The following is a 22,503-nucleotide window of genomic DNA, read 5'->3' as shown; positions in this document are numbered from 1 at the left end:
AGGACTCTACACTTGTCTTTGTTGAATCTCATGAGATTTCTAGTGGCCCAATCCTCCAATTTGTCTAAGTCACTCTGGACCCTATCTCTGCCCTTAAGCGTATCTACCTCTCCCCCTAGCTTAGTGTCATCTGCAAACTTGCTGAGGGTGCAATCTATCCCCTCATCCAGGTCATTAATAAAGATATTGAACAAAACCGGTCCTAGAACTGAACCTTGGGGCACTCCACTAGAAACCGACCGCCATCCTGACATCGAACCGTTGATCACTACCCGCTGGGCCCGGCCTTCTAGCCATCTTTCTATCCATCTTACCGTCCATTTATCCAATCCGCATTCCCTTAACTTGCTGGCAAGAATATTGTGGGAGACCGTATCAAAAGCCTTGCTAAAGTCAAGGTATATAACATCCACTGACTTTCCCATGTCCACTGAGCCAGTTACCTCATCATAGAAGCTAATCAGATTGGTCAAGCACGACTTGCCCTTTGTGAATCCATGCTGACTATTCCTGATCACTTTCCTCTCATTCAAGTGTCTCAAAATGGATTCCTTTAGGATCCCTTCCATGATTTTTCCAGGAACCGAGGTAAGACTGACCGGCCTATAGTTCCCTGGATCGTCCTTCTTCCCTTTTTTGAAGATGGGCACTACATTTGCCTTTTTCCAATCATCCGGGATTTCGCCCGATCTCCACGACTTTTCAAAGATAATGGCCAAAGGCTCCTCAATGACGTTTGCCAACTCCTTCAGTACCCTTGGGTGCATTAAGTCTGGACCCATGGATTTGTGTACGTTTAGTTTTTCTAAATAGTTCCTAACCTGTTCTTTACCCACCAAGGGCTGTCCATCTTCTTCCCATCTTGCGTTGCTTAGCACAGAAGTCCAGGAGCCGACCTTGTCCGTGAATACAGAGGCAAAGAAAGCATTGAGTACTTCAGCTTTCCCCACATCCTCTGTCACTAGGTTACCTCCTTCATCCATTAGGGACTGCACACCCTCTCTGATCACCTTCTTCTTGTTGACATGCCTGTAGAAACCTTTCTTGTTATCCTTCACATCCTTAGCCAGTCGCAACTCCATTTGCGCTTTCGCCTTCCTGATAACCCCCTGGCATTCTCGAACTATACATTTAAACTCCTCCCTAGTCATTTGTCCAAGTTTCCACTTTCTGTAAGCTTCCTTTTTGTGCTTAAGTACACCAAGGATTTCCCCTGTAAGCCAATCCGGTCTCCTACCAGGTTTGCCTCTCTTGCTACGCGTCGGGATGGTTTCTTTCTGTGCCTTTAATAAGGCTTCTTTAAAATACTGCCAGCTGTCCTGGACTCCTTTCCCCTTAATGTTAACATCCCAGGGGATTCTGCCCATCAGGTCTCTGAGGGAGTCAAAATCTGCTTTTTTGAAGTCCAAGGTGTGTATTTTACTACTCTCTTTCCTTCCTTTGGTCAGGATCCTGAAATCTACCATCTCATGATCACTGCTTCCCAGGTTGTCACCCACCTCTACGTCCCCTATTAGTTCCTCCCTGTTTGTGAGGAGAAGGTCAAGCTGTGCATGGCCCCTGGTCGGATCCTTCAGCACTTGTACCAAGAAGTTATCCCCAACATTCTCCAAAAACTTCCTGGATTGCCTGTGTACTGCCTTATTGGTTTCCCAACAGATGTCGGGAACACACTTTATTAGCCTGGTTAAGACTGTCGCTCACTCCAAATGGCTTTGGATAATGCCTTTAGATCCGTGGTCCCCAACATGGTGCCCGCAGGGGCATTTGTATGCGCCCGCCAAGTGCTCGGGAGTGGCCTGGCCCCGGGCACATGGTGCACGGTGAGCGTCGGACCCGGGAGCGCCGTGGATTGGCCGCCCGCGCTCTGGGTGCGGGGCGCTTGCAGGGGGCGCCGGCCCCGGGCGTGCGGCACTTGGGGGGGGAGAGCACCAGCCCCGGACAAGCGGGGCTTGGCGGGGAGAGCGCCGGCCCCAGGCGCACGGCGCTTGATGGTGGAGGCGCCGGCCCGGGGCACGCGGCGCTTGATCGTGGGGGCGCCGGCCCTGGGCGCGCAGCGCTTGAGGGTGGAAGCGCCAGCCCCGGGCGCGCGGCGCTTGCCGGGGGGAGCGCCGGCCCCTGGCTTGCGGCACTTGAGGGTGGAGGCGCCGGCCCCAGGCGCGTGGCTATGGGGGGGGGCCGCCCCCGGGCATGCGGCTATGGGGGGGGCACCCCCGGGCACGCAAGTGTCCCCACCCCCTGGCGCCCGGTGGGCGAACGGCCACGCTCCCTGGCGCCCGGCAACCTCAAATGGTTGGGGACCACTGCTTTAGATGAACATGGTATAGAAGAAATTAACTGGGTTCTGCACTGTGATGTTAATATGTCTAATGTTTCAGTGCATTACAGTTAATGGTGTTGAAATGAGGGTAAATCAAATTTACTGGGGTCTAAACTCCAGCTGTGAGAGCCAGATCTATGCTTTTATTTCTGTAAAGCTGAAGCTCTCCAGATGGAATTAAAATCATTAATAAGATTATGAACTGTACTATAATATGTGGGAGAATAATATTGATTTTCCACATTATCAGGAGTTCTTAAATGCTTAAAGTATAATTATTATTGATGCAAAAATAAACGTGCAAAGCTTAAAATGATACATGTTGTATATTGTTATTGAGATCCTTAAATATAAAATGAAATAAGTAACTGAAATAAGTTCTTCTTTAGTTAATAGAAACTGTGATCTTTAGCATCATCTCTGCAGCCTAAGATTTAAAATATTTAACTATTAAAAGATAAATGCTCCTTGCATAGAAAGCAATAAAACCTTTGTTCTTTACGTATGTGAGCAAGATTAAACACTAATTGCCTAATCCAAAGCCTATTGATGAATTAGATTAAATAATATACAGAATAAATATCCCAAATATGTGTTCCAAGATTCAAGCCTAACCTCAAAGGGCTTGTTAGAAAATTACTAGGAATGAAACAGAAAATATATATATATATATACTGTCAGGACCAGTGAGTGACATACCTGGATGGAATTTTAATGAAGATACATAGAGAGCACTTGTACAATATGAATTTTCAGCTTTGGGAAAGTCACTTGGTTCAGATCCAACCCTATTCCAAAATTAGTAATATGCAGGGCAAAAAATCATAATGACCTTGCCCCTTTCTGGACCAATGCACTGTAAATCCTACAATCCCCCTGAGTTGTGCAGTATCCATGCATAAGAGTTTCTCTTGAGGTGAAAGGGGTGTTTGTAGAGTGGGTAGACCATGTTTGCCCAAACTCAGTGAATTCAGTTCCTCTTTTTGTTCTTCTCTACAGTGTGTAACAGTAGGAAGCATTGTTGCTGCTGTTGTTTGAACAAGATACACATCAAAAGGAGGAAGAACAAGAGACATGAAGAGATACATAATGGCATTACAAGCATCCAGGGGAGGACTTTCCGTAAGAGGATCCTTTCTACCTTTAATTTTCATATGTTCATATAATTAATCATCCTCTGGATTTTAAGCTTCACCTAAAGAAACACATTACAGCTTATCATTCTGAAAGCCAGAAAGTGACTTAATGTTTAAATTAAAAACCACCGCTGGCTTCCTGAGTAATAAGGAGGTACAGTAATGTAATTATGGTAAGTAAGGTTTGAATCTCCAAAGAGTTCATAAGACTCTTGCAGCACAATACTTTGGAAAACATACACGAATAGCCACAGTCTACCGTGCATAAAAGCACTCCATGGAGAAATATTTGATACTTGCTGTTTATTGCTGATAAAATTAACAGCTGTCTTAAATACCCTTAATACATTCAGAAGCCATCTAGGAAATTTCAGATTTGGAAATCTACACAGTTTTAATATTCCATCACTAAATGTGAAGTGAGTTTCTGATAAATATGATACATGCTATTTATTTGTATTTATAAATATGATACATGTATTTCCATGATGGACCAGGCACAAAATGAGATTAAACTAGCAAAAGCCATAAAGGAGAACAAAAAAATATTATACAAAGGAAGGCCAATGGCAGAATAAACTGTTACACAATGTGGGGAGGGGGGGAAGACAAAAACAATAAGAGAAAATGTGGAAATAGCAGAAGTTCTAAATGACATTTTTATTTCAGTTTTCACCAAAACGTTTAGAAGGAATTGGACACCTAGCATAATAAATATCAGTGAAAATGGGGGACGTTCAGACATTTAAAAAAGCAAAAGAATAAATTAAAAATTACTTAGACAAGTTAGATGTCTTCAAGTCACCAGGGCTGAATGAAATGCATCCTAGAATACTTAAGGAGCTGACTGAAGAGATATTGGAGCCATTAGTAATTATCTTTGACAAGTCATGGAAAACAATAGAGATTCCTGAGAAGGGGAAATATAATGCCAGAAAGGGAAATAAGGACAACTCAGGGAGTTATAGACCAGGCGATAAAACTTCAGTACCCAGAAAGATAATGGAGCAAATAATTAAACAATCAATTTTCTAACACCTAGAAGATAAGTAGCAGCATGGATTTCTCAAGATCAAGTCATGTGGAGTTTTCTTAGACAGGATATCAGGCCTTGGGGATAGGGAAGAAGTGGTAGATGTGGCATATCTTGAGTTTAGTATGCATTTTGATACTGTCTTACGTGACCTTCTCATAAACAATCTAGAGGAAAACATCTAGATGGGAGCTTGATAAATGTGGGTGCCTAACTGTTTAGAAAACCATTCCCAGAAAGTAGCTATCAGTGGTGACAGTCAGAGTGGGACGAGTTATCAAGTGGGGTCTACAAGAGTCAGTTCTGGGCCCAGTCATTAGATACTGTGATTAGATACTGGCATAGAGAGGACACTTATACAATGTGCAGACAATACCAAACTGGAAGGGATTGTGCTTTAGAGGATAGAAATAAAATTAATAGAATCATAGAATCATAGAACTGGAAAAGACCTCAGAAGGTCATCAAGTCCAGCCCCCTGCTCTAGGCAGGACCAATTCAAATGATCTGGACAAACTAGAGCAACGATCTTGAGCAAACAGGATGAAATCCAATAGAGACAGATTGAAAGGACTCCATTAAGAAAAGAACAATCACTTGCACATATACAAAATGGGAAATGACTGTCTGGGAAGGAGCACTGTGGAAAGAGATCTGGGGGTCATAGTGGGTCACAAGCTTAATGTGGGTCATGAATGTAACATTTTGAAAAAAAATCCATCATTCTGAGATATATTAGCAGGAGTGTTGTAAGCAAGACATAACAAGTAATTCTGTTCAACTCCATGCTGATTAGGATTCAGCTGGAGCATTGTGTCCAGTTCAAGGTGCCACATTTCAGGAGATATATGGAGAAATTGGAGAGAAGCAACAAACACACTTAAAGGTCTAGAAAATATGCCCTATGAGGAAAGACTGAAAAAACTGGTTTTGTTTAGTTTAAAGAAGAAAACACAGTGGGGGGAGGGATGGGAGGACTAATAGCACTTTTCAGGAATATAAAATGGTCGTTACAAAGAGGATATAGAAAAATTGTTCTTGTTACCTTCTGAGGATATACAAGAAGCAAAGGTCTTAAGAGGCAGCAAAGGACATTAGGAAAAACTTCCTGTCAGGATCCTTAAGCCCTGAAACAAATTGCCTAGGGAGGTTCTTGAATCAAGTTTTTGTCGATTTTTAAGAGGAGGCTATACAAATACTGTCAGGAGTGGTATAGAGAATAGTTAATGCTGCCATGAGTGCATGGGGGTGGACTAGTAAACCTGTTGAGGTCCCATACAATCCTTCAATTTTATGACTATACAAACATGAGGCAAGGACCTTCAGGTGGTCTGAATATAATTTTGTAGGGAAAACTGGGGAAAGTTCATACATTTTCCTACTGAATGCTTTGAGACAGACTTCAGAAAGAAGATATGGACACCCCTGGTGTATCTAGACAACAGGGTTTTTTTGAAAAAAAGTAGCCTTTTTTCGAAAGAACTTCCCTTGTGTCTAGACTGCTGCCACATTCTTTCAAAAGTAAATCGAAAGAAAGTGGCAGTTTTTTTGACCATGGAAAACCTCGTTGCACAAGGAAGAATGACTTTTATCAAAAGTGCTCTTTCAAAAGTCTCTTTCAAAAAAAGGTGCTATGTAATGCAAACTGTGCCTTAGTATCCAGACTGCCTGGGTGCTCTCTTTTGAAAAAACAGCTTGCTTTTTCGAAAGTACTGGTTGTAGTCTAGACACTCTTTTTCGAAAGAGGCTTTTTCAAAAGAATCTTTAAAAAAAATCATCTTTTGAAAGAGGCTTGCAGTCTAGACATAGCCCCAGTGTGGTCCAGTAGAGCAGGCCTGAATAAGGGAATCAGAAGGCACTAAGCAGAGAATCAGAAGACCTGGATTTTGTTGTCATGTAGGTTAATGACCTGCTGTGTGACCTTTGCCTCCCTTACTTTATCTCTTTAGATTGAAAGCTCTTTGAACTAGAGACTATCTTACTATGGGTGTGTCTAGACTACATGCCTCCGCCGACGGAGGCATGTAGATTAGCCAGATCGGCAGAGGGAAATGAAGCCACGATTAAAATAATCGCGGCTTCATTTAAATTTAAATGGCTGCCCCGCTCTGCCGATCAGCTGTTTGTCGGCAGATCGGGGCAGTCTGGACGCGACGCGCCGACAAAGAAGCCTTTCTTGATCGGCACAGGTATGCCTCGTGAAACCAGGTTTACCTGTGCCGATCAAGAAAGGCTTCTTTGTCGGCGCGTCGCGTCCAGACTGCCCCGATCTGCCGACAAACAGCTGATCGGCAGAGGGGGGCAGCCATTTAAATTTAAATGAAGCCGCAATTATTTTAATCGCGGCTTCATTTCCCTCTGCCGATCTGGCTAATCTACATGCCTCCATCGACGGAGGCATGTAGTCTAGACACACCCTATGTGTTTGTACAGTATTCAAAAGAAAAGCTGCTTAATAGAGGAACAACATTCATATAACTCTTTAAGCACTGCTCCAGTATCAAGCCCCTTTGCTTTGCCCAAACTGTCTTAAATGTACATAGCAAACCTTCCTTAATCTTGCTTCCTCTTCCCCTTCCCCTCATTTCTGTCTGACTTTCTCATTTCTCTCCCCCGCTGCCCTCAGTTATCAAATTTCCAATGCCCACATATTGCACTAGCTAGAAAAATCTTAAGAGATATTAAATCTTCTCTGCTGAGCTACTGCCCTTTTATCTACTCCAGAGCAGAAGAAATTATGTTAATTATGCTCCAATCACCATCTTCCTGTGGATATTTGCAAGTTTCCCTTGAGGAAAAGGGGTATGTTTCCATAAATCATATTGATAGAACCTCCGTCTGGTCTAAATTGCAGTTTACAGTGTTTAAGAGATGGCACAGAGCCCAATGTCAGATTCCACTCAGGTCATTGCTTTGATGAAAAGAAATTGACAAGGCTTGTCTAAAGAGACTGTAACTACTGGGTAGATGAGTTTGTTATAATGCCCCATAGACATGTTGAATAGAGATAAATGGACTCAAACTAGCTTTAAAAATGGAATTTTATTTTAAATGTTGCTGAGAAAAATAACAAATTACAGAAAATAGGTACCTTATTAAACCAATTTCCGGCTAAGATTATATGCAATTTCATTCTATTCACATGTACAGAATTTAGTGAAGCTTAAAGAGGCAAAGTACATTTATCTCCTCACCTGTTTTTAAACAGAATACCTGCCTTTACTCTCTGTTTAAGTTGCAAGACTTGCATGGCTGCTCTAACATTGGTTTAATATGCCGTAGTGCTGTCTAAATAAATGGTGGCTCACAGTAAAATGTAGAGAAGATGATTTTTCACAGCCTCCTAATGGGAATCGTTCATCCAAATCTTTTCCTTTCAGTGGCAACTGGGCACCCAAATCCTCTTGATGTTTTGAGAAAGCTCCTTCGGGATAACTAGTTCTTAGTGGATAAGCACAAAAGCATCTAAGGTTTATTGGCAGGGATACACCTAAGCAGATGTTTTTGGACTAATGATAATACCTTATCCTATCTCCAATTTGTTTTAGAGATTACATTAAATGATATGTCAGACCAATTATGTCTGACAGAAATATTGCTGTATCTAAAGTTCTTTAAAAAGGAGGTGGTGGTGTGTGTGTGTGGGCGGGGGGGAGGGGGGTCATAGTCATTCTCAAGTTAAGCTAAAATCCCTTACCTCCTAAATAGGATGATATTGAAGATATTTGTGAATGCTCCTATTTCAGTATAATTTTGTTACATATGTTATCTTTCCTTGTACTTTTAATATTTATTACTACATTGCATCTTATTTCAGGTCATTCTTTTTTCAGTATATTAACAGAATTTATTTATTTTTCTTTATTTTTAAAAACATTTTTGCATGGTTACAAAAAGTTAAAATATCATATTATATATACTGCAATATACGGTGCACATTATAACCTCTTCATCACACTCTGCAAACTCTAAAAAAATGTGTACTAAGATTCATAAATCTACCTTGTATCTGTTGGCCCCAGTCAGTATATATGACCATTTCTTGGATACATCCGGAGTGATCTAATGCCAGTTCAAGTTCAACAGATTAAAAGTTTCTTATTTTCTCTCTCAATGTCTCTCTGACGATGACTTTCTACATTACTATGAACACCATCCACCTATCCCTTATACACACAACCTTGAAATAATATTCCACTCCTCACTCTCCCACACATCCTGAAAATCAAGCCCTTCCTCTTCAGTCTGAATAATCACCTCAGTAAGAACCACCTCCTACTTTATAGGATCAATAATCTTCACTCTGTCCAAAATATGCAACAAAGACATTAATTAATTCCCTCTCAAGGCTCCACTGATTACTATTCTGAGCCCTGAGGGACCTGCCCCAGCCTACATTTCAGACCGTCTTCCGCCTCAGTGATACCAGAATCAGTGCCACATTTCCCACTCACCTCTTTTGACTTCAGTACTCACAGTGCAGAAAGTCAAGCACATGAGTAGGTGTTTGCAAGCCAAAGTTAATACCTTTTTTTGTGTTTGGATTTTTTTGTTTGCTTTTGGTGGCTAAAAGGATCAGCAATCAAAACTCCTCCTCCTCCGTCTTCTCCTTTTCACATGATTTATTCCTTTTATTTATATTTGTCTACTCACCCTTATGTGTCATTCATTGATCAGAAAACTAACAGAGACAATATTACATTAAATTTAGTAACCAGGCATTGATCTGGAAAGCCCTCCATATGCATAATCCTCAGTGATTTACAAAATCAGGCTCTAGTATATTCTGGAGTATTCACTCCTTCACCTACAACCCAGTCAGTATGTCTAATAGTAGGTGGTGCTCCATCATTGCCGTTGCACTGACAGAAGGGTAGAAGTTCCTTGCTTTTTTGCCAAGAGACTCGTCTGTTAAAGAAACTGCCAAACTTTACATCAATGGATGACACACTGTTCTCAATAGGGTTACAGTCATGCCTTTAATATGGGAAACTTTCAACTAACTCCAGCAAATACATTGTTGTTCCTCTTGGGTATGTCTACACTACCACCCTAGTTCGAACTAGGGTGGTAATGTAGGCAACCAGAGTTGCAAATGAAGCCCGGGATTTGAATTTCCCGGGCTTCATTTGCATCTCGCCGGGCACCGCCATTTTTAAATGTCCGCTAGTGCGGATTCCGTGCCGCGCAGCTACATGCGGCACGGACTAGGTAGTTCGGACTAGGCTCACGAGGAGTAAAGGTAGTTCGGAATAGGAAGCCTAGTCCGAACTACCTAGTCCGTGCCGCATGTAGCTGCGCGGCACGGAATCCACACTAGCGGACATTTAAAATTGGCGGCGCCCAGTGAGATGCAAATGAAGGCTGGGAAATTCAAATTCCGGGCTTCATTTGCAACTCCAGTTGCCTACATTACCACCCTAGTTTGAACTAGGGTGGTAGTGTAGACATACCCCTTGTTATTAGGTATGCATATATTAAACAAATAGTGATTGCTACCAAAGCTCAATACATGCTTTGACTGGTGCAGAACAGACACATCCACTTGTATAATTAACCAAAAATTTACACAGTTATGAAAAGAGTAATTGGTGCATTAAAATTCTAAGGAATATTCAGCAATATAATAAGTATTTAACAAGCTGGCCACAGCAAGATAATAGGATGGCAATAAACTTTCTCTCATATTGCCACACAAACCCACTAGTTACTCAAGTAAGTGGTTGAACCTCACTTTGAGTCAACTTGACACCATTATTGTTGAGAAGCCTTTGAATACAGAAAGCAGAGGATACTATGTACAGTAGTATGCAGCACTGGCTAATCACTTAAACTATTAATCACTTAAACTATTACTATAGTAACTTAAAACACTTAATACAGCACTTTATTCACTTAAACACAAAAACTATACACTTCAACACTAATACAGTCTGTAAATTATTCACTTAAACACTAAAAAAAACTCTAGGCTCTTGCCATTTTGCTGCCGGACTATCGGGAGTGGCATACAATTGGATGCCGGACTATTAGAGTTTTACTCTCTATATTATTTGTTATTTGTTCATGGAAAGAAACTGATAAGAGAGGTGGGTTGTCACAAAGCTGATTATTTTTAAAGACAATAAATAGTACTTTATATAGGTGAAAAATTGTCCTTTTTGCTCATAATTTTTGGTTTTGCATGGCCCTAATTCTCTTTCCTTCTGGCTCTGTTATACCATTGTGGAACTTGAATGCTCCAAGTGAGAAGCATGCCCAAGGCTACTTCTTAAACAGCAAGAGGTGCCAGTGTAAAAGGTATTCCATAGTATAGCTAAATGCCCAACATATTACAGGAGTTCAAGACATTAGGATCACATCACTAGGATTTTGTCTGTGCCACATTCTTAGCATGCCTAGCATGGAATCTGCTGTTTAACATTTATATAGAATTCCAACAACTGGAAGCCCTCTTTATTCAGCTGACATTTTGACAAATTCTGCTGCTGCAGCTCAGTCAGGAATTGTTAAAGCATTGACAGGACACTTAAAGTGTCTACAAATTTTACATGTGGTTCTACAGTCTTTAAGAAAAATCTATTCCACTATTATTTCAACATCGTCAGCACTCTCTTGAAAGAAGTTGCCTTAATAAAGGGTACCTAAGAAAGAGAGAACCATTACTTTAGCAAATTTTATTAAATAGATCAGCTTCAGGCAGAAAGTAGATTGTTTGGTTTTGTTATGTTTTGTTTTGTTTTTTCCATTTTAGCTATGAATTTAAGAGGATTTCATTCACAATACAGAGAAAGTCAGTCTTGGGTTAGAATTAAGTTGGAATTCAGAATTGGGTTTCTGGATTCTGTTTCTGTTTTTCACTGCAGTAGACTACTTGTGTGATCTTCAGTAAGCCTAGCCTCTATTCTTAGATTTGGAACCCAAGCAATTTTCAGAGCTAATTCCATATGATTGGCTTGTTTCAACTAATCAGGCTTTCGAAACAATCCACTCCAAATTCTTCCATTGATCATACTGTATAAATGTCAATTGCTCCTCTTGCCTTGTGTATCAAGTTCAAGCATTCTCTGGTTGTTTTCAGGAACAAGATCACCTTCCTTCATTACTGATCCACATACCTGATTTTGCCCCATGTCTTGTTTCCCTCTACTTCTTCCATCACTCTAATACTTTGACATCCCCATGCAACACCCAAACTCCTCCCCACATTTTTGCCCATGCATTTTGTATGTTTTATCATTCAAAGCAACCTTGCAAACAGAAATAGGATATTGACTTGTATGCTTCTGCTGCTTTATTAGCATCTATGGGCAATATCAGCATCTATGGACACCATTTTTTAAGATATGTGAAGATTTCTTGAAACAAAATACAGGACTATGTAACACTTTAAAGACTAACAAGATGAAGATTTCTTGTGCTCTCACTGAAGTCAAGAGACAAAAGATGTATATATTTATGTATAAAAACAGAAATTTATATGGCTCAGCTGAAACAAGGCATTAAAACTGTATGCATGTAATAAAATAAAGTGTGATATGGACATAGGGAAGTCAGTGGATGAGATAAACCTTGACTTTAGCAAAGTTTTTGATACAGTCTGCCACAATATTATTGCCAGCAAGTTAAGAAAGTATGGATTGGATAAATGGACTGTAAGGTGGATAGAAAACTGGCTATATTGTTTGGCCTAATGGGTCAATATCAATGGCTCAATATCTGATTGGTGGTTGGTTTCAAGCAGAGTGCTCCAAGGATCAGTTCTAGGGCCAGATTTGTTAAACATCTTTATTAATTACATGAATGAGGGGATGGAATGCACCCGCAGCAAGTTTGAAGATGACTCTTAGCTAGGGGGAGAGTAACCAAAGGTCCAGGGTGACCTAGACAAATTGGAAAATTGGGCCAAAAGAAATCTGATGAGGTTCAACAAGGATAAGTGTAGAGTCCTGCACTTGGGACAGAAGAATCCCAAGCATAGTTACTGGCTGGGGACCGATTGGCTAAGGAGCAGTTCAGCAGAGAACAACCTGGGGATTACAGTGGGTGAGAGGCTGGATATGAGTCAACAGTGTGCCCTTGTAGCCAAGAGGGCTAATGGCATATTGAGATGCATTAGGAGGAGCATTGCCAACAGATCTAGAGAAGTGATTATTCCCCTTTATTCAGCTGTGGTGAGGCCACATCTGGAGTGTTACGTCCAGTTCTGGGCCCCCCACTATAAAAAGGATGTGGACACATTAAAGAGGATCCAGTGAAGGGCAACCAAAATGATTAGGGGACTGGAGCGCATGACCTAGAAAGAGAGCCTGAGGGATTTGTGCTTATTTAGTCTACAGAAGAGAAGAGTGAGGGGGGATTTGATAGCAGCCTTCAACTTCCTGAAGGGAGGTTCCAAAGAGGATGGAGTGAGGCTGTTCTCTATAGTGACAGAAGGAGCAATGGTCTCAAGTGACAGTGGAGAAAGTCTAGTTTGGATATTAGGAAAAATCTATTTCACTAGGAAGGTGGTGAAACACTGGAATGGGTTACCTAGGGAGATGGTAGAACCTCTATCCCTAGAGGTTTTTAAGTCTCAGCTTGACAAAGCCCTGGCTGGGACAATTTAGTAAGGCTTGGTCCTGCTTTGGGCAGGTGGGCTGGACTCAATGACCTCCTGAAGTCTCTTCCATTCCCGGCATTCTATGATTCCACACTAGCATTCATAACAGTATCAATAAATGTTTTCTCACTCTTGGATTTCATTTCCAGTAACACAGTCAGCACCTTAATACCATAAAGAACCTTGGGTTGAACAAACCTTACAGTATCTCAGCACTAATTTTTTGGACTCAATGCATCACCGCTGTTTGTCTCTCAATGCTTTATTGTTTAATAATCTTTCTTCACAGATGGTGACATACAAATTATATTTGTCCAATCTAAATAGTGCTTGGAATGCAAATTTAAAAGTGAATTAATCAGATTTATGGAAGGCGGCAATAGGAGCATATGTAAAGGACACACAGAAGTGCCAAAGAAACTTATAATCTCAAGCCACCCGTTTTGGGGGTTTTTATTCCAAAGCAGGTGGGTAATCATCTAAGCAGATTGCATTTCATTTTTAACTCAATCTCATCAACTGTTTTCATTCAATTAGGAGTAGATCTTGTCAATCAAGGTAATTATTTTAAAGAAAATCCAAATCTTCATTCTGGTGTTTAGGAAGTAAAAACATAGAGGAGGAATACAGACACTGCAGGAACTTCTCTTCTTTAATACGGTGACATTCACCATTGTTTCTTCTTGTCAGGATTTTCCCAAATATGCTTAGAAATGTATTCTAAGGAAAGAAATTGTTTATACAGATTTTAACAGCAAGAAGAAAAGTTGTTATATTTCCATAGATGCAACTATACAGGCAGTCTCCGGGTTACATACAAGATAGGGACTATAGGTTTGTTCTTAAGTTGAATTTGTATGTAAGTCAGAACTGGCTGCAGATTCAGCCGCTGCTGAAACTGATCAGCGGCTGACTACAGGAAGCCCTAGGCAGAGTGCTCTGCCCCCGGCTTCCTGGAATCAGCCGCTGATCAGTTTCAACAGCGGCTGAATCTGGACTCCTGGGACAGAACAGCTGGGGCGCTGCCGGGTAGGTCTACCCCAGGTGTCCCGCAACAAAAGCTTGGTCTGCTGGGGGGAGGGGCGCACTAGCTGCGCCCCCGCCCCCCCAGCAGACCAGGGAGACCCGAGCAAAGCCGCGGAGGCGCAGAGGTCCCGCCGCCTCTGCGGCTTTGCTCCTGTCTCCCTGCTGTGCACAGGAAGGAGCAAAGCAGGGAGACAGGAGCAAAGCCGCAGAGGCGGGGGAACCCGCCGCCTGTGCGGCTTTGCTCCGGGGCAAAGGAGCAAAGCCGCACGGGCAGTGGGGTCCTGCCGCCTCTGCGGCTTTGCTCGGGTCTCCCTGCTGTGCTGGGGGGCACTCCCCCCCAGCATAGCAGGGAGACAGGAGCAAAGCCACAGAGGCGGGGGACCCCGCCGCCTGTGTGGCTTTGCTCCGAGGCAAAGGAGCAAAGCCGCATGGGCAGCGGGGTCCCGCCGCCTGTGCGGCTTTGCTCGGGTCTCCCTGCTGTGCTGGGGAGTCCCCCCCAGCACATCAGGGAGACCCGGAGCAGCTTTTCTCATCCCAGAGGACGCGGTGGTGGGACCGGTGCGCTCTGGGCGGTCCCGCCGCCCGCCAGCTCCGGGGCGAGAAAAGCCCCGTTCGTAAGTGCGGATCTGACATGTCGGATCCGCGTAAGTCGGGGACTGCCTGTATTTGTGTGTGTGTGTTATATGCCCATTATGTGTGCAGAAAGCTTACAGAAGCTAAATCAAAAAGAAGAGTTTTGCATCTAGTTCTGCATAACAGCAACTTTTCTGCCCATGTTTACTTAAAGGATTGCGTTCCATATTATGCATTCTGTATCCTGTGGTATGAACAGGGGCAGATGAGAGTGCCGCGGGGCCCCGGGCAGCTAAATTTCGCGGGGCCCCTCCTTTGACGGCACATGTGCGGGGCCTTGGGAAGCGCGGGGCCCGGGGCAGCCGCCCCGCTCACCCTGCCCTAAGTCCACCGCTGGTTAAGAACATTCCCTAAATGACAGTTGCTTTCACAGTTCCAGTGCAACATTGTATTAACATTAATGGAAGCTCTTCCTATACTAAGTGGTACGGTTAGGGTAACTTTAGCTGTATTTTCCCTCATGGGCAACCACAATAGTCTCCTGGCTTTTCAGCTATTCCCTTTTCCAAACAGATGGATGTGTCTGTTTTCTGGATCAGAAAGAAGGTCCTGGGTCAGTTTAAACTCAGGCTACATACCCAAAAGTCCTCTCTTTGTTTGAACGGATAGTATTGTTCTACAGGTGTTACTGTCCGAGCCCTGGTCTATACTAGGGAGTTATTTTGAAATAACTCTGCTTATTTCAAAATAACAAGCAGAGCATCCACACTACCAAGCCCATTATTTCGAAATAACGAGCTAGTTATTTCGAAATAATAACTTCAGGATTCCATGAGCAATAACACTTATTCTGAAATTGTCACTTCAAAATAGCATGAATATGGACACACAGCTGCTGTTATTTTAAAATAATTGGTGTCCAGAGGCCTTTCACAGATGTGTTTGTGGCCACTCCAGCCACACCTGATCTCTCCACTGCTCCCCTTCTCCTGTGGAGCCTTTAAAGCAACAAGCTGTGTCGTGCCACAGCAGCACAGGAGCCATGGCCAACCCCAGCACTCCCTCTGAGAGCCCCTCCCCTACCAGCACTCCCACAGCACCTCCGGATGCCCCTGGCCAGGAAGGGAAGAGAGCACCGGCTGGACTGGTGCAGAGATCCTGGATATCATCGAGGTCTAGGGCAAGGCTAAATTCTGATATTGTGATGAAGTCTAATATTTTTCTCCTCAGTGGGAATGAGCACATTCACCTTTTTATTATTTTCTTTGAAAGCTGTTCTATTTTCAATTCATGTAAAACAAGGCCTTCTGTCATGTGTGATTCCATGAGTAGTTTTCAGGGAAAAAACAAATACCTTATTTATTTTTAAATTTAGGGAACTTCCTACAAGGAAAACATGTGAGAAGGCAATGAGCACGTATTAACTCCCATTGTCCTTTTCAAAGTCATAAGGATACAGGCAAAAGAAGGCTTTTAAATGTTTATTAACTATAATGTAATCATTAAAAAAATGAGGGAATGCATAAATTTCACTATAAATGCATTTAAAAAAAAGAAAGAATTTTCAGTGAGTTGAAGCATAGTGTCGTCTGTTTTTTATATTAAACACAAACAGACAAATCAAAGCATGATTGGAGGATATAATTTGCCCCACTGTGGTAATAAATATTAGGGTAAAAATTATAGTCTACTTGGGGATGAGTTCTGCTATCTGTGTAAAACACTACTGGGTAAACTACATTTAAATGTGCCAAGTAGCATTTCCGTCTCCATCATAACTGAGTTATTCCAATATATAACTGGGGACATTCTTGTTTACAGTTTCCCAAGTCTGAACAACGCACGAGAGTGTAAATTATGGGAAGATTATTAAACTGATGTTTATACACAAGGTATTGTACAATTGTGTGTTATGAATATCTGCACACACTACCAAAGAAAAATTCACTTCTTGTATTGAAAAAGGATGACTGTGAATCAAAACTCCAGATCTGAATACTCCTCATCTTTGGGCAAGTTTGGATTGTAAATTGGATCCAAATTTACCAGATGGATCTTATCTATAAATTGCAATGAATTAGAAGCCCAAATCCTACTATGCCTGACTCTGTGAAGCTTTGCATGCAGATCTGAATGTTCACTGCATATCAGTAATGAATAAATATGTTATATAGACACGCTACATTCCTCCTGTTGCAACAATCCCATGTGCTGTACATACACCTAGATCTCTTGGAAGTTAGCCACTCACTTAAGTGTCTGAGGTTATCACATAAATTTGAAATAGCAGAGACCCAGTTCTCCTACTTGAACTAAAAGAGGGAGCATAGCAGAAGCAGTAGAAAAAAACTACAGTAAATTAGCCAGTTCATATACACCAAAACGCCAGCCAATATATTTACTTCCTGGAATACTTGTTAATATTTACACACCATCAAGGAGAAGAGGAGCATCATATGAATAGAGCCACGCCATAACAGTGCTGTTGGAAAGAAAATAAGATTGTCCCTATGTAAAGTAACACATTTGGCACTCCAGCCAACTGTGTCATAAGTTATAAACTTAAAAACTGGAACAAGATAGCAAGAAGGTCCTGGCTGAATCTAGGAATCAAATATTTTTACTATTTAAATTTTACCTGTTATACAATTTTCCTCTTTAGGTAGCAAAGCTTTTGATTACCCTAGATTGTGGCAGACAGCACTTTACCTTTATTTCCATTCAATAAATATTGTTTTCTTTAAGCCCAATTCCAACTACTATCTATTTTGTGAGTTCCCTCCAAGAAGAGCTCCAAGGAGAGGCTGGAGACACTTGAGGCTCCACTTTAACCCAGCTCAGGTTTTCAGTCACAGAAGTACATCTCCTTAGGTGGTATTTGTGCTTTAGCTGCTGTCAGACTGAAGCCATGGGAAAGCTGAAGGATGAGTGAGTGCTGAGATTTGAGTGTTAATGGTGGTAGATTGCAATAGGACTGCTTGGCTGTATCTGAGAGCAGAATTTAGTTGGGAAAAGACACTGAAAACAAATCACAAGGAAATAAAATGAACGACAGTTATAGCACCAATGACTACAATGGATCAAAGATAAATTGTCAAATTCTCGATTTTATATTACAGTCACTTTGATCTATAATTCTAGGTCCTCATTGTATCCCCCTTGTCCCCATACACCCACAATCATGGGAGTCAACAGGGCTTCACAGAGGACACAATTTAATCTTAAGAGGAAAAGGAAATTGCATTATAATAATCACGTACTAGGAAACTGGACAAACTGTTCATTTAACAATACAATAAAAATAAAAGCTTTAACAAAAATATCACTACCTGAAATGTAAAGAATAAGTAGGTTTCATTTGTATTTAAGGTCTAAAGATTAAAATTAATTCTCCGGTAAAACTTTATATTTAGAGATCAACATTCATCTCTCTGCTATACTGGTGTACACCCATTTGATATCAGCTGAGATCATGTGTGTAAAAGAGATGTATTTGGACCTTAACTAACAACATTAGCTGTAGTACCTTGAATAGACAGTTTCATTCATATAAGGATGATGGGCAGCTTTATTTAACATTATGATCTGCAGGAACCATGAATGTTAACCCACTTGTTTGCTCTGTGTATAAAAAAGCACTTTGGGATTGTTATAAGGAAGTCTGATATTTATAACATTAGCAAAAACAGAGTTGAAATATTGCATTGCAAGCCTTGTATTTCTGGTACCCTTGGGCACACCAGCAGTGTGCCTGCCCATTTTACTTGTGGAATATATAACTAAAAATAGTTGACATTTTAGAGTGTTTCTATAGTAACAAAGAAAATGGCATCACACAATAGAAATGTTCCAGCAGAGTTTAATGTTGCCTACTCAAATTCTGCCATAATTCTTTATTATCAATCCCTCAATTTAGGTGGCTAACAGAAAATACAATGGTTGAACCATAAGAATTCTATTTTTGGCCATGGATTTAAGATTCCGTTATCTACCAGAAGTGTGGGACTCAAAACAAAGAATCAAAGCTTAGCAGCAGGCATTGCACAGGACTTCAGTGCACTCGTGGGATAACTTCAGTGCACTTCTATTTCGTGACAGGTAACATATAGGAATAAGTAACATTGGTCACTTCATCAGTGTGTTTGTTTAAAGAGCACAGAAGCACAAGTTAGATGTATAATTTTATTTAACCAATAACAGTTGTCCACTATTTAATGAGTAATTTGTGATGGGAAAGATTTACTCTAGTTCAAGCACAAGCTCAATAATGTTACTTTACACGGAGCTAGAACATGATCTAACACCAGGATCTGGTCCAAGAGGTAAATATAACTGGATTGCTTGGAAATTGTGAACATAATGTAATAAAATGTAACATCCCTGTGGTGGGAAAACACCTCAGTAGTCCAACAATGTGGAATTTAATTTCAGGAAGGGGAAATACCCAAAAATGAGGAAGTTAGTTACAGAAATTAAAAGAAAAAATTTAAAAAACAACAAAATGTCTAGTAGCACCTTAAAGACTAACAAAACATGTGGATGGTATCATGAGCTTTCATGGGCATAACCCACTTCAGAAATGAAAAGGTACAGTGGCAAAAATAAAATCCCTGCAAGCTGCATGGAAACTTTTCAAATACATCATTATAGAGGCCTAACATAAATGTATATCATAAATTAAAAAACACTGTAAGAAACCAAAAAAGTGCCACCATGGCCTTACAACCAAGTAAAAGAAGCAGTGATAGATAAAAAGGCATATTTTAAAAAGAGGAAGTCAAATACTAGTGAGGAAAATAGAAAGGAGCATAAACTTTGTCAAATTAAGTGTAAAACTATAATAATAAAAGCAAAAAAGACAAAAAAAGTAATGGCAATTTTTTTAAGTACACCAGAAGCAGGAAGCCTGCTAAACAACCAGTGGGGTCCTTGGACAATCGAGATGCTAAAGAAGCACTCAAAGATGATAAAGTCATTGCAGAGAAGCTAAATAAATTCTTTGCTTCAGTCTTCACAGCTGAGAATATTGAGGAGATTCCCAAACATCAGCCATTCTTTTTCTGTGACAAATCTGAGGAATTGTCCAAGAGAAGGTTTTGAAACAAACTGATAAACTTAACAGAAACAAGTCACCAGGACCAGCTGGCATTCACCCAAGAGTTCTGAAAGGATTCAAATGTGAAATTTTGGAACTATTAATTGTGGTTTGAAACTTATCCTTTAAATCAGCTTCTGTACCTAAAGACTGGAAGATAGCTAATGTGATCCCAATATTTTAAAAGGGCTCTAGAGGTGATTCTGGCAATTACAGACAGGTAAGTCTGTACCAGGCAAATTAGTTGAAACTATAGTAAACAGTAAAATTGTAAGCAACACAGATAAACATAGTTTGTTGGGGGAAAGTCAACATGGTTTTTGTAAAGGGAAATATGCCTAAGGGTACGTCTAGACTACATGCCTCTGGCGACAGAGGCATGTAGATTAGGCTACCCGACAGAGTAAAATGAAGCGGCGATTTAAATAATCGCCGCTTCATTTACATTTACATGGCTGCCGCGTTGAGCCGACAAACAGCTAATCAGCTGTTTGTCGGCTCAGCGCGATAGTCTGGACGCTCCCCTGCCGACATCAAAGGGAGTTGTCGACAACCCAGGTATGCCTCCTGGGATGAGGCATACCTGGGTTGTCGACAACTCCCTTTGATGTCGGCAGGGGAGCGTCCAGACTATCGCGCTGAGCCGACAAACAGCTGATCAGCTGTTTGTTGGCTCAACGCGGCAGCCATGTAAATGTAAATGAAGCGGCGATTATTTAAATCGCCGCTTCATTTTACTCTGTCGGGTAGCCTAATCTACATGCCTCTGTCGCCAGAGGCATGTAGTCTAGACGTACCCTAACTAATCGATGACAGTTCTTTGAGGGGGTCAACAAACATGTGGATAAGAGGGATATAATATACTTAGATTCCCAGAAAACCTTTAACAAGGTTCCTCACCAAAGGCTCTTAAGTAAAATACGTTGTCATGGGTTAAGAGGGAAGGTCCTTCATGGACTGATAACTGGTTAAAAGACAAGAAACAAAGGGTAGAAATAAGTGGTAAGTTTTCAGAGTGGGGTCCCCAAAGGGTCTATCCTGGGACCAATCCTACTGAATGTATGGTAAACGGACATTCCTGCATGCTCGAGTCATCACTCACTCCTAGAGACAGCACTGTCAGGCACCAAAGGAAGGCCTAGCTGCTCGAGGCCCCTCTCCTGTCCATGGGATCCCAGTGTGGCTGGACACTTCTCTTACCTGCTTTTCAGTGGGACTGGGAGGGCCAGGAAGCATGGTCCCCTGGGGATCTCTGGGCCCCTGTGAAGCAGGGCACACTATCCAGGCCACACATGGGCTTGCTCCTGGGATATCACTGTCCTCTGTCCAAGGACTTTTGCTCTCAGCTCACTGTTGCTCTCAGATCAGGAACAGTGTCTCCAGAGATGACTGAGCACCTCTCTTTATTTTCCCCAGCTGGACCAGCCATGACTGTGGGGCAATCACCAACCGATGAGCCAGTCGCCTGACCCCAGGCAAGCTGCTGGCGTTGGAGGATCCAGGAGGATCTGATAAGCGAGCACATGTCTGTCCTCTGGGACATGCAGCCTATGCTGGTCCAGAAGGTCCTGGATGACAATGGTTGGCCCAGATGTGGACTGAGTTGCTGCAGTAGGGCTGCAACATGTGTGAGACCATCCAGGAGATGATGGCCTACCTGGCACCAGTCCCAGTCCCTGCTCTTGTCCTTGCTCCAGCCCCCGCTACCCCTCTCATGCCAGTCCCTGCTTCCCCTCCCATGCCTGATTCCTCTTCACCCCGCACCTCCTGTTTACCCCACTATTCTCCAAGGATTCCCCCACTTCCAAGGTTGCAGAGGTCCCAGGAACAAGGTGGAACAAGCACCTGAACCATGCACCAGTCTCAGCCTAACTCTGAGTCTCTTCTGCCCCCTCCAAGGTTCTCAACCCTCTCCCTATATCCAGGTTCTCAGCCCCCATCCTCCCTCCCCATATTCAGGTTCTCAGCTCCCATCCTCCCCAGTTACTTTTATCCCAAATAAAAAACTGAAGAGTTATTTTTTTGAAAAGTAAACAGTTGTTTTTATTGGGTCTGCAGGGAAGGGAGGTTTTAGGAGAGAAGGGAGGGGTTGTTTTGAGAAAGGCAGAAAGGGGCATGGCACAGACCCCTAGTGGGGAGGCCCTGGGGAGTGTTACTGGGGTCCTCAGGGCTTCTCGGATGTGCACCCCCCCAACCTGATGGGCCTGGCAGATGGCAGCTTTGTGTGGCTGCTCAAAGGCCCATCCCTCCTGACTGGCCTCTGCACCCGACCCCAGAAGGAAGGTCTCCCCCTTCCTCTCCATGATGTTGTGGAGCACACAACAGGCTCACACCACCTGGGGTGGTGGATCAGGAGGCACTTGAGCCATTCCTTCAAGTACCTGAAGGTGCATTTGACTTGGATTCAGGCCGTGTCTAGCCAAGCATTGAAGTGGTCTCTGCTTGGGTCCAGGTGGCCGGTGTAACGGCTTCATCCGCCACAACATGAGGGGGTAGGCTGCATCCCGCATGATGCACAATGGCATCTCAACATCCCCAAACATGATGTTTTGGTGAAGAATGTGCCAGCCTCCAGTTTCTGGTAGAGGCTGGCGTTACGGAAGACGCGGGCATATTGTGCCTTCCCCAACCAGACCACAAAAATATCTGAGAACCATCCACAGTGGTCAACCAGGGCCAGCAGGGCTATTGAAAAGTATCCCTCTCTGTTAATATACT

At 42.3% G+C, this 22,503-nt stretch overlaps 1 long non-coding RNA gene across 1 annotated transcript; it reads left to right on the top strand.

Moving 5' to 3' along the window:
- Positions 1–16,196: 16,196 nt before the first annotated feature.
- On the top strand, positions 16,197–21,786 carry LOC142830606 (uncharacterized). Its single transcript, XR_012906001.2, has 3 exons — positions 16,197–16,582; positions 18,607–18,788; positions 21,202–21,786. It is a non-coding gene; the product is annotated as an uncharacterized LOC142830606 (long non-coding RNA).
- The last annotated feature ends 717 nt before the right edge of the window (positions 21,787–22,503 follow it).

This window comes from Pelodiscus sinensis, chromosome 9, assembly GCF_052426305.1.
Source record: "Pelodiscus sinensis isolate ZL-2025 chromosome 9, ASM5242630v1, whole genome shotgun sequence".
NCBI classification, from domain to species: Eukaryota; Metazoa; Chordata; order Testudines; family Trionychidae; genus Pelodiscus; species Pelodiscus sinensis.
This window is presented reverse-complemented; position numbering and strand designations above follow the sequence as displayed.